We start from the raw sequence: 12,527 nt of genomic DNA on the forward strand, positions 1-12,527 counted from the left end.
TCAGGCTGACCTGGAATTCACTATGTAGTCTCAGGGTGGCCTTGAACTCACAGAGATCCTCCTATCTCTGCCTCCCAAAGGCTGGGATCAAAGGCATGCACCACTACACCTGGATATATTGCTTTTAAAAAAATATATTTTATTTTTATTTATTTATTTGAGAGAGAGATAGATACAGAAATAGACAGGGAGAGAGAGAGAGAGAAAATGGGTATGCCAGGGCCTCCAGCCCTGTAAACAAACTCCAGATGCATGTGCCCCCTTGTGCACCTGGCTTACGTGGGTTCTGGGGAATTGAACTGAGGTCCTTTGGCTTTGCAGGCAAGCACCTTAACCACTAAACAATCTCTCCAGCCCCTAGATTGCTTTTTTAATTTGTGTTTTGAAACAGGGTCTCGTGGAGCCTATATCATCCATTATTGTAGGCATGCACCACCATGCCTGGCTTGCTTTTTAAAAAGAAGTGGTTTGGGGGTGGGGAGGTTGGGGAGTTGATGGCTCAGGGGTTAAAGGTGCTTGCTTGAAAAACCTACTGGCCTGAGTTTGACTCCTCGGTTCCAATGTAAAAACAAATGCACAAAGTGGCACATGTGTCTGAAGTTTATTTGCAGTGGCAAGAGGCCCTGGCATACCTTCTCTCTCTCTCTCTCTCTCTCACTCTCTCAAATACATAAATAATACAAATAGCATTTTTTAAAAAAATTAAAAAACCAGCATAGTGGTGCACACCTTTAATCCCAGCACTCTGGAGGCAGAGGTAGCAGGATATATGTATTTGCAAGCAAAGAGAAAGAAGAGAGGAAGAGAATGGGTGCACCAGGGCCTCTAGCCACTGCAAAATGAACTCCAGATTCATTTTGTGCATCTGGCTTTACGTGGGTACTGGGGAATCAAACCCAAGTAGTTAGGCTCTGCAGGCAAGCACTTTAACTGCTGAGCCATCTCTTCAGCTCTGAATCTCTTTATCTTTCCAATTATTTTCTCTTCTAGTTGGATTTTTTTTTTTTTTTTTTTGAGATAGGGTTTTGCTCTAGCTCTAAGCTGACCTGGAATTCACTATATGGTCTCAGAGTAGCCTCAAACTCACAACAATCCTTCTACCTTTGCCTCCTAAATGCTGGGATTAAAGGTTTGTGCCATTACACCTGGCTAATATCATTTTTTCCCCCCTATTATGCAGGTCTTTTGTAGGTAGAGACAGCCACTAGAGGTCTTGAATATCAAGGCCACTTTGTGTCTGGAAGACAGCATTGTAAGCACTCCTCCCCTTCCTATAGCTCTTTCATTCTTTCTACTTTCTTCTGCAATGGTCACTGAGCCTTAAAAAGATGATATCTCAGTGCTGAATATTCCCCTGTCACTTTTCAGCACTTTAGTGAGTTGTGAGTAACCCTACTGGTCACTGCCATCTGAAGAGATGCTTCTCTAATCAAAAGTGAGAGTAAAGCCAGGCACACCTTTAATCCCAGCACTTGGGAGGTAGAGGTAGGAGGACTGCCATGAGTTCGAGGCCACCCTGAGACTCCATAGTGAATTCCAGGTAAGCCTGGGCTAGAGTGAGACCCTACCTTGAAAAACCAAAAAAAAAAGGACCTCCGGTTAAGATGGCGGTATAGGTACAATGCCAAAGCAGCCTGGGGGGAGGGGGGAAAGACCAAAAAAAACCCACAGCAAAATACACACTTTTACTAAAAAGTGAGGTGTATAGGAAATTGAAGCAGCAGCGGAGAAGTAGAAGAGATCCAGAGCATCCAGAGCCCGCACAGGCCAGCAAAAGTGGCCCTGGCAACTCCGGCAACCGTGGCAGCGGCGGCGCACCAGAAAGCCGCCAGACTTGGCTCAGCCACAGGAAAAGCCAGGTGTGGGAGTTTCCACTAAATGTGAAGAGAGAGCGGCAGTGAGCAGCGGAGGAGCAGCCCACGAGGTAGAAGAACACGTGGAACCGTGAGAGAACCAGAGCAGCTGTGGCTCCCTTCCCTCCCCCACCACCTATGCCCAGCTCCAGTGAACAGAGCAGTGGTCCTGGGACCTGGCCATGCCAACTTGGGCCGACAGCAGGACCCAGCGGCTCTGGCTCAGGTAACAGAGGCCCCAAGAGCAGCAGACCCAGAAGCAGCAGCAGTGGCAGAACCAGCAGCAATGGCTTCAGCAGCAGCAGTGGCTCCAGAAGTGGCAGCTACAGCAGCAGCAGCAGCAGCAGAGGCAGCAGCAGCAGCAGAGGCAGAAGCAGCGGTGGGCGCAGCAGCAGAGCTTCAGCTGCTGACAGACCCAGCAGAGGCAGCTTTAGCAGCAGCAGTTCCAGTAGCGGGTGTGCTGATCTGCAGGGCCACAGTTGCCAGGCTCAGTTTGCCCCACAGGAAAAGCCAGTGCCCAGCTCCAGAAATCAGAACAGCAGCCCCACGACCCAGGCAGCAACTTGACTGAGACCAAAATCATCCAAGGTAACTGGGATTGCACCAGGGAAGGGTCTCATTTGGTCATAAGCTGACTTGGATCCCTCAACACACCAGAAATCTTAACCTCTATGTTGATAGAGGATCTGGTTGTTGTAATAACTACTCTGGCATACATACTTGGGGCTGTTTTTGATTGAATGGGTACAGTGTTTAGTTAACATTTAGAATCTACCTGTATTTTATTCTACTCAGCCTACTTGAATACTCCCATAGCAGGGAAACTCAACCCCTAGGAGCACCCTTGTAGATACTCTGTGAGTCTTAAGAGCCACACCTAACACCTTAAGCTCCTACCCTGAAAATATATAACATCAAATCAACTGATACAGCTAAGAATACCCAGCTAGCTAGAAAATCCAAACATTAATTTAATCTAAGATGCAAAAATATATACATTATAACACAAGAAACACTAAAAAGCAAGACGATATAAATCCACCTAAAAGTATTAATGCATCAGAAATGACCCCCAGTGAGAATGAGTTAGAGGAAATGCCTGAGAAAGATTTCAAAAGAATGATTGTAAATATGTTCAAAGATGTCAGAGAACAAATCAAAGGAGTCAAAGAGGAACTTAAGGAGGAAATCAAAGGAATCAAAGAAGATGCAGGACACCAATTTCAAGAAATAAAGAAGGCAATACAAGACATAAATAAGGAAATAGAAATAATAAAGAAAAACCAGTCAGAATTATTAGCAATGAAGAACACAGTTAATGAAATAAAAAACTCTGTAGAAAATCTCACCAGTAGAATGGATGAAGGAGAGGACAGAATATCTAAGCTAGAAGACCAGGTGGCAGATATAATACAGTCCAACAAAGAGAAAGACAAACTTATAGAAAAGTATGAGTGGGAATTTCAAGATGTTCGGGACACTATGAAAAGATCAAATATAAGAATTCAGAGCATAGTAGAAGGAGAAGAATTCCACTCCAAAGGCATAGTAGGTGTCTTCAACAAAATCATAGAAGAAAATTTCCCCCAAATTGGGAAAGAGGTGCCAACGCAGATACAGGAAGCCTTTAGAACCCCAGCCAGACAAAACCTGGAAAGAACCTTTCCTCGTCATATTATAATCAAACTACCAAACACACAAACCAAGGAAAAAATACTGAAAGCAGTTAGAGAAAAATCAAGTTACCTACAAAAGCAAGCCCATCAGAATTATAGCAGATTATTCAACACAAACTTTTAAAGCCAGAAGGGCTTGGAGTGATATATTCCAAGTTCTGAAAGATAACAAACAACTGTCAACCAAGGTTACATTATCCTGCAAAGTTATCCATTCAAATAGACGGAGAAATAAGGACATTCCATGACAAAAGCAGGTTAAAAGAGTATTGAAGATAAAACCAGCTCTACAGAGAATTCTTGATAGAATCCTCCATGCTGAAGAAAAGGAAAAGCACACATATAAGGAACCTAGAAAAAACAGGCAATACTCAAATACTAGTTAACACAAGAGAGCACAGGTAGAACCGGAACCACACAAAAAAAAAAAAAAAAAAAAAGGGCAAACATAAATACACACCTTTCAATAATATCTCTTAATATCAATGGCCTCAATGCCCCAGCCAAAAGACATAGATTTGCAGACTGGGTTAAAAAGCAGGATCCTACAATTTGTTGTCTCCAAGAAACTCACCTTTCTACAAAGGATAGACATTATCTTAGGGTGAAAGGTTGGAAGACGGTGTTTCAAGCAAATGGGCCTAGAAAACAAGCAGGGGTTGCTATCCTAATATCTGACAAGGTAGACTTTAGTCCAACGTTAGTCAAGAAAGATAAAGAAGGTCACTTTATATTGATTAAGGGCACACTCCAACAGGAGGACATTACAATCCTAAACATATATGCACCTAACATGGAGGCTCCCAAATTCATCAAACAAACACTATTAGAACTAAGGTCACAGATAACACCAAACACAGTGGTGGTGGGTGACTTTAACACCCCACTCTCATCAATTGACAGGTCATCCCGGGAAAAAATAAACAGAAAGGCATCTGGACTAAATGAGATCATAGAAGGAATGGACCTAACAGATATATACAGGACATTTCATCCAAAGGCTGCAGAATATACATTCTTTTCAGCAGCACATGGAACATTCTCTAAAATAGACCATATATTAGGACACAAAGCAAATCTTAACAAATTCAGGAAAAGTGAAATAATTCCTTGCATTCTATCTGACCACAATGGAATTAAACTACAAATCAGTAGCAAGAAAGGCTATAGAGCATACACAAAATCATGGAAACTAAACAATACACTACTAAATGATGAATGGGTCAATGAAGAAATCAAGAAGGAAATCAAAAAATTTATAGAGTCAAACGATAATGAGAACACAACATATCAAAATCTCTGGGACACAATGAAGGCAGTACTAAGAGGTAAATTTATAGCCTTAAGTGCCTATATTAAGAAATTAGAAAGGTCGCAAGTAAATGACCTAATGCTTCACCTTAAAGCCTTGAAAAAAGAAGAACAAGGCAAACCAAAAATCAGTAGGCGGGAAGAAATAATAAAGATTAGGGCAGAAATTAATGAAATAGAAACAAAAAAAAAACAATCCAAAGAATTAATGAAACAAAGAGTTGGTTCTTTGAAAGGATAAACAAGATTGATAAACCCTTAGCAAATCTGACCAAAAGAAAGAGAGAAGAGACACAAATTAATAAAATCAGAGATGAACAAGGTAACATCACAACAGATTCCAGAGAAATTCAAAAAATCATAGGGACATACTATAAAAGCATATACTCCACAAAGTATGAAAATCTGAAAGAAATGGATGCTTTCCTTGATTTATATGACCTACCTAAAGTAAATCAAAATGAGATTAATCACTTAAATAGACCTATAACAAACATGGAGATCCGAGCAGTTATCAATAATCTCCCAACTAAAAAAAGCCCAGGCCCAGATGGATTCACTGCTGAATTTTACCAGACCTTTAAGGAAGAGCTAACACCATTGCTTCTTAAGCTTTTCCAGGAAATAGAAAAAGAAGGAATTCTACCAAACTCCTGCTATGAGGCCAGCATCACCCTGATACCAAAACCAGGCAAAGATAGAACAAAAAAAGAAAATTACAGACCAATCTCCCTCATGAACATAGATGCAAAAATTCTCAACAAAATATTGGCAAACAGAATACAAGAGTATATCAAAAAGATCATTCACCCTGACCAAGTAGGCTTTATCCCAGAGATGCAGGGATGGTTCAATATACGCAAATCAATAAATGTAATACATTATATAAACGGGTTGAAGGACAAAAATCACATGATCATCTCATTGGACGCAGAGAAAGCATTTAACAAAATCCAACATCCCTTCATGATAAAAGTCCTACAGAGACTGGGAATAGAAGGAACATATCTCAATATAATAAAGGCTATTTATGACAAGCCTACAGCCAACATATTACTAAATGGGGAAAAACTGGAAGCTTTTCCACTAAAATCAGGAACAAGACAAGGGTGTCCACTGTCCCCACTTTTATTTAATATAGTTTTGGAAGTCTTAGCCATAGCAATAAGGCAAGAGACACACATAAAAGGGATACAAATTGGAAAGGAAGAAATCAAGTTATCATTATTTGCAGATGACATGATTCTATACATAAAGGACCCTAAAAACTCTACTAGCAAACTGTTAGAGCTGATCATAACCTACAGCCATGTAGCAGGATACAAAATAAATACACAGAAATCAGTAGCCTTCATATATGCTAACAACAAACACACAGAGGATGAAATCAGAGAATCACTCCCATTCACAATTGCATCAAAAAAAAAAAAATAATAAAGTACCTTGGAATAAACCTAACCAAGGAAGTAAAGAACTATACAATGAGAACTTTAAAACACTCAAGCAAGAAATTGCAGAAGACACTAGAAAGTGGAGAAACATCCTCTGTTCCTGGATTGGAAGAATCAATACTGTGAAAATGGCAATCTTACCAAAAGCAATCTATTCATTTAATACAATCCCTATCAAAATTCCAAAAGCATTCTTCATGGAAATAGAAAAAACAATTCAAAAATTCATTTGGAATCACAAAAAACCTCGAAAATCTAAAATAATACTGAGCAACAAAAATAAGGCTGGTGGTATCACCATACCTGATTTTAACCTATACTACAGAGCCATAGTAACAAAAACAGCATGGTACTGGCACAAAAACAGACATATAGATCAGTGGAACAGAATAGAGGACCCAGATGTAAGCCCAAGTAGCTATAGCCACCTGATATTCGATAAAAATGCCCAAAATACTCATTGGAGAAAAGACAGCCTCTTCAGCAAATGGTGTTGGGAAAACTGGATATATATCTGCAGAAGGATGAAAATAGATTCTTCTCTCTCGCCATGCACAAGAATTAAGTCCAAATGGATTAAAGACCTTAACATCAGACCGGAAACTCTGAAACTGCTAGAGGAAAAAGTAGGGGAAACCCTTCAACATATTGGTCTTGGCAAAGACTTTCTGAATACAACCCCAATTGCTCAGGCAATAAAACCACAGATCAACCTCTGGGACCTCATGAAATTACAAAGATTTTGCACTGCAAAGGACACAGTGAAAAAAGCAAAGAGGCAACCTACAGAATGGGAAAAAATCTTCGCCAGCTATATATCTGATAGAGATCTAGGATATACAAAGAACTCAAGAAGTTAAATAATAAGGAATCAAACAAGCCAATCAAAAAATGGGCTATGGAGCTAAATAGAGCATTCTCAAAGGAAGAAATACGAATGGCATATAAGCATCTAAAAAACTGTTCTACATCACTAGTCATCAGGGAAATGCAGATTAAAACTACATTGAGATTCCTTCTCACTCCTATCAGATTGGCCACCATCATGAAAACAAATGATCATAAATGTTGGCGGGGATGTGGAGAAAGAGGACCCCTTCTACACTGCTGGTGGGAATGCAATCTGGTCCAGCCATTGTAGAAATCAGTGTGGAGGTTCCTAAAACAGCTAAAGAGCCGGGTGTGGTGGCGCACGCCTTTAATCCCAGCACTCGGGAAGGCAGAGGTAGGAGGATCGCCGTGAGTTCGAGGCCACCCTGAGACTCCATAGTGAATTCCAGGTCAGCCTGGGCTAGAGTAAGACCCTACCTCGAAAAACAAAAACAAACAAACAAACAAACAAACAAACAAACAAACAAACAAAAAAACAGCTAAAGATTGATCTACCATATGACCCAGCTATAGCACTCCTAGGCATATATCCTAAGGACTCATCTCATTTCCTTAGAAGTACTTGCTCAACCATGTTTATTGCTGCTCAATTTATAATAGCTGGGAAATGGAACCAGCCTACATGTTCCTCAACTGATGAGTGGATAATGAAGATGTGGCACATTTATACAATGGAGTTCTACTCAGCAGTAAAGAAAAACGAAGTTATGAAATTTGCAGAAAAATGGATGGACCTGGAAAGGATTATACTAAGTGAGGTAACCCAGGCCCAGAAAGCCAAACACCACATGTTCTCATATGTGGATCCTAGCTACAGATGACTGGGCTTCTGCGTGAGAATGAAAATACTTAGTAGCAGATGCCAGTAAGTTAAAAAGGAGCATAAAGGGAAGAGAAAGGAAGGGAGGAGGGTACTTAATAGGTTGATATTGTATATATGTAAGTACAATGATTGAGATGGGGAGGTAATATGATGGAGAATGGAATTTCAAAGGAGAAAGTGTTGGGGGGAGGGAGGGAATTAACACGGGATTTTTTTATAATCATGGAAAATGCTAATAAAAATTTAAAAAATTTAAAAAAATAAACAAAAAAAAAGTGAGAGTAGCATTTATATATATGGAGAGAGATAAGTATTTAGAGAGCAGTTTGGTGGGCATAATATATTCATTTAGCAGGACAAGAGTATTTGTTTCCCCTTAGGGTTTGTGACCTCCCCGGCAAAGGCTTCTGATTAGGTTTTCAGTACCAGACTGGAATTTTTGGTTGACCTTTAAAATTAACTTTTAGTATAGCATATAAAGCTTATTTATTTATTATTTTGGTAGTTGGAGGTAGAGTTTCACTCTAGTCCAGGCTGACCTGGAATTCACTATATATTCTTAGGCTGGCCTCAAACTCATGGAGATCCTCCTACCTCTTCCCGAGTGCTGGGATTAAAGACATGTGCCACCATGCCCAGCTAATTTTTAAATTTTTTGTTTATCTTTTTTGTTTGTTTGTTTGTTTGTTTTGAGGTAGGGTCTCACTCTAGCCCAAGCTGACCTGGAACTCACTATGTAGTCTCAGAGTGGCCTAGTACTCAGGGCTATCCTCCTAGCCTCTGCCTCTTGAGTGCTGGGATTAAAAGTGTGCACTACCACGCCCAGCCCAAAGTTTATTTTATTTATTTATTTAGGTTTTTCGAGGTGTGGTCTTGAAAGGATAAAAGTTGCCCTATTTCTGCTGCCCTGTTTTCTAGTTGCTCTGCTAACCTGCCTTTTTAAGCTTCTGTAATATGGCTTGCTTGCTGCTGCACTGAATCACAGAACCGCCATTTTGCAACTGCCTCCATTTTGTAAAAAGTATACCATGAGGAACCTGACCTTTTGTATGCCTTACACAATGCCTAAATTCCAGGAACTCGAGTTCCTCATTAAGATAACTCCCCACCTGGACACAACCAATCAACGGTCAACACATATCTGAAGCCCCCAGACACGAGCCCACCCCGTGGGCCCCACCCAATCAGAGGGACCCACGGCTGGAAAGCCCCTATGACTCTGCATACCTGTGGTTTTAGCCTATATAAGCTGACCAAACCCGTTGCTGGGGGCTCTTCACCCCTCCTGCGAGAGGAATCTGTGTTGAGCCCCGATGCATCGGATTCAAAAACCTCGTGTGGTTTGCATTGAGAGCGTCCTGCGTGAGTGTTCTTGGGGTCGTGTAGACAGCCCTGAGCAGGGACCCCTCTGGGGAACCCCACAGTCTCACTCTAGCCCAAGCTGACCTGGAATTCACTATGTAGTCTCAGGGTGGCCTTGAACTCAAGGTGATCCCTCCTACCTCTGCCTCCTGACTGTTGGAATTAAAGGCATGCACCAACATGCCTGCCTCCAAGGTTTATTTATTTATTTATTTTTGGTTTTTTGAGGCAGGGTCTCATTCTGGTCCAGGCTGACTTGGAATTCACTATGTTGTCTCCGGTTGGCCTCAAATTCACCGCCTTCCTCCTACTTCTGCCTCCAGAGTGCTGGGATTAAAGGTGTGTGACACCACATCCAGCTTTTATTATTATTTTTAAAATATTTTTATTTACTTATTTGCAAGCAGAGGGAGACAGTGGAGAGAAGAGACAAAGAACGAGAGAATGGACACAACAGGGCCTCTTGCTGCTACAAGTGAACTCCAGATGTATGCACCAAATTGTGCATCTGGTTTTATGTGGATACTGTGGAATTGAATCAGGGTCATTAGGCTTTGCAGGCAAATGCCTTAACCACTGAGCAATCTCTCCAGGCCTATACAAAGTTTCATCATGGCTTCCTGCCGCCTCCCCCCCAAGGTAGGGTCTCCACTCTAGCCCAGGCTGACCTGGAATTCACTATGTATTCTCAGGCTGGCCTTGAACTCATGGTGATCCTCCTATTTTGGCCTCCCAAGTGCTGGGATTAAAGGCATGCACCACCACACCTGGCTTCATGGCATTTTTATACATTGTTCTCATTAATTTCCTTCCCCTGCTTAAATTTTTTTTCCCTGCTAGGTATAGTGGCACATGCCTTTAGTCCCTGGGGGGTGGGGTGGGGGGGAGGACCGGCAAGGTCTCACTCCAGTCCAGGCTGACCTGGGACTCAATCTATAGTCCAGGCTGGCCTCTAACTCATGGTGATCCTCCTACCTCTGCCTCCCAAGTGCTGGGACTGAAGTCAAGCGGCACTATGCCCTGCTAAAAAATACTTTATTCTGGCATTATGCCTTGCTAAAAATACTTTATTTATTTGCAAGCAGGGGGTGGGGGTGGTGAGAGAACAGGAATGGGCACACCATGCCTGCTATCACTGCAAATGAACTCCAGATGCATGTGCCACTTCTGCATTTGGCTCTATGTGGGTACTAGGGACTCAAACCTAGGCCTTCAGACTTTGCAAGTAAGTGCCTCCAACTGCTGATCCACCTCTCCAGCTCCCTACCCTTAAAAAATTTTTTTTGTTCATTTTTTATTTATTTGAGAGCAATAAAGAGAGAGAGAGAGAGAAAGGCAGATAGATAGATAGAGAAAGAATGGGCGCGCCCGGGCCTCCAGCCACTGCAAACGAACTGACGCGTGCACCCTCTTGTGCATCTGGCTAACGTGGGATCTGGGGAACCGAGCCTCGAACCAGGGTCCTTAGGCTTCACAGGCAAGTGTTTAACTGCTAAGCCATCTCTCCAGCCCATCCCTACCCTTTTTTTGAGAAAGGGTTGCTAAACAGCCTAGGCTGTCTTTGAACTCACAATTCCCTGCATCAGTTTCCTGAGTACTGGGATTATAGGCATGCACACCATATCCAGGTACAGAACTCTAATACATAGGTCTCTCTCTCTCTCTCTCTCTCAAATAAATAAACTAATTAAAAAATAAAATAAAGAATAAAAGGGGCTGGAGAGATGGCTTAGCAGTTAAGGCACTTGCTTGCAAAGCCAAAGGACTTAGGTTCCATTCCCCAGGACTCACATAAGCCAGATACACAAGGTGGCACATGCATTTGGAGTTTGTTTGCAGTGGCTGGAAGCCCTGGTGTGCTCATTCCCTCTCTCTCAAATAAATAAATTAATTTCAAAAATAAGAATACAAAGGTATATACATGCATACATATAAATACAGAATCAGTTCTAGTTTCCCCTTCAAGTTTAAATAAAATTAAAAACACAAGCCAGACGTGGTGGCACATGCCTTTAATCCCAGCACTCGGGAGGCAGAGGTAGGAGGATTGCCGTGAGTTCGAGGCCACCCTGAGACTCCATAATGAATTCCAGGTCAGCCTGGGCTAGAGTGAGACGCTACCTCAAAAAAAAAAAAATAAATAAAAAAAAAATTAGAAACACAAAATGTTGAGGACTTTGTATTTTCCAAGTATGCTTGTGAAAGGACCTCACAGGCTAACAGTCCTGTAAGGTAGGTTTTATAACCGCCCTCTTTGACAGGTTCACAAAGGAAAGATGTCCAAGAGCTTAGTATTGTCTTTTCACCTCACAGTGCCTCACTTTTAGGGAGATGCTGGGTTTTTAAGACTTTTTTTTTTTATAAAACATTTATTTATTATTTGAGAGACAGAGAGTGAGAGAGAGCTAGAGAGGGAATGGGTGTGCCAGGGTTTCTTGCTTCTGCAAACGAACTCCAGGGCCATGTACCACCTTGTGCATCTGGCTTACGTGGGTTCTGAGGAATTGAACCTAGGTCCTTTGGCTTTGTACGCAAATGCCTTAACCACTAAGCCACCCCTCCAACCCTAAATTATATTTTGAAAAAAAAAAAAAGTAACTGACCAATTACTTGTGTTCCAGAACTAGTAAAGTCTCAAAGTATTAGCTATATTTCTTGTGTTTTAGTTCTTTGCTGTTCTGAAGTGAAGGCTTTAAAAACCTCTGCCATATTCCAGATGGCTTTTTTGTTTGTTTTTTAAATTGTTTATTTTTATTTCTTTATTTGAGAGTGACAGAGAGAAGGAGGGAGGGAGAGAGAGCGAGAGACATAGAGAGAGAGAGACGGAGAGAATGGGCTTGCTAGGGCTTCCAGCCACTGCAAATGAAATCCAGACGCGTGCACCCCCTTGTGCATCTGGCTAATGTGGGTCCTGGGGAATTGAGCCTCGAATGGGGGTCCTTAGGCTTCACAGGCAAGCGCTTAACCACTAAGCCATGTCTCCAGCCCTTTTTTTTTTTTGTTGTTGTTTTGAGATAGGGTCTCACTCTAGCCCAGGCTGACCTGGAATTCACTCTGTATTGTCAGAGTGGTCTCAAAGTCACAGTGATCCTTGAATGCTGGGATTAAAGGCATGTACTACCATGTCCCGGCTCAGATTGCTTGTTTTGACATTTTAAAA

Source organism: Jaculus jaculus, chromosome 5, assembly GCF_020740685.1.
Source record: "Jaculus jaculus isolate mJacJac1 chromosome 5, mJacJac1.mat.Y.cur, whole genome shotgun sequence".
NCBI classification, from domain to species: domain Eukaryota; kingdom Metazoa; phylum Chordata; class Mammalia; order Rodentia; family Dipodidae; genus Jaculus; species Jaculus jaculus.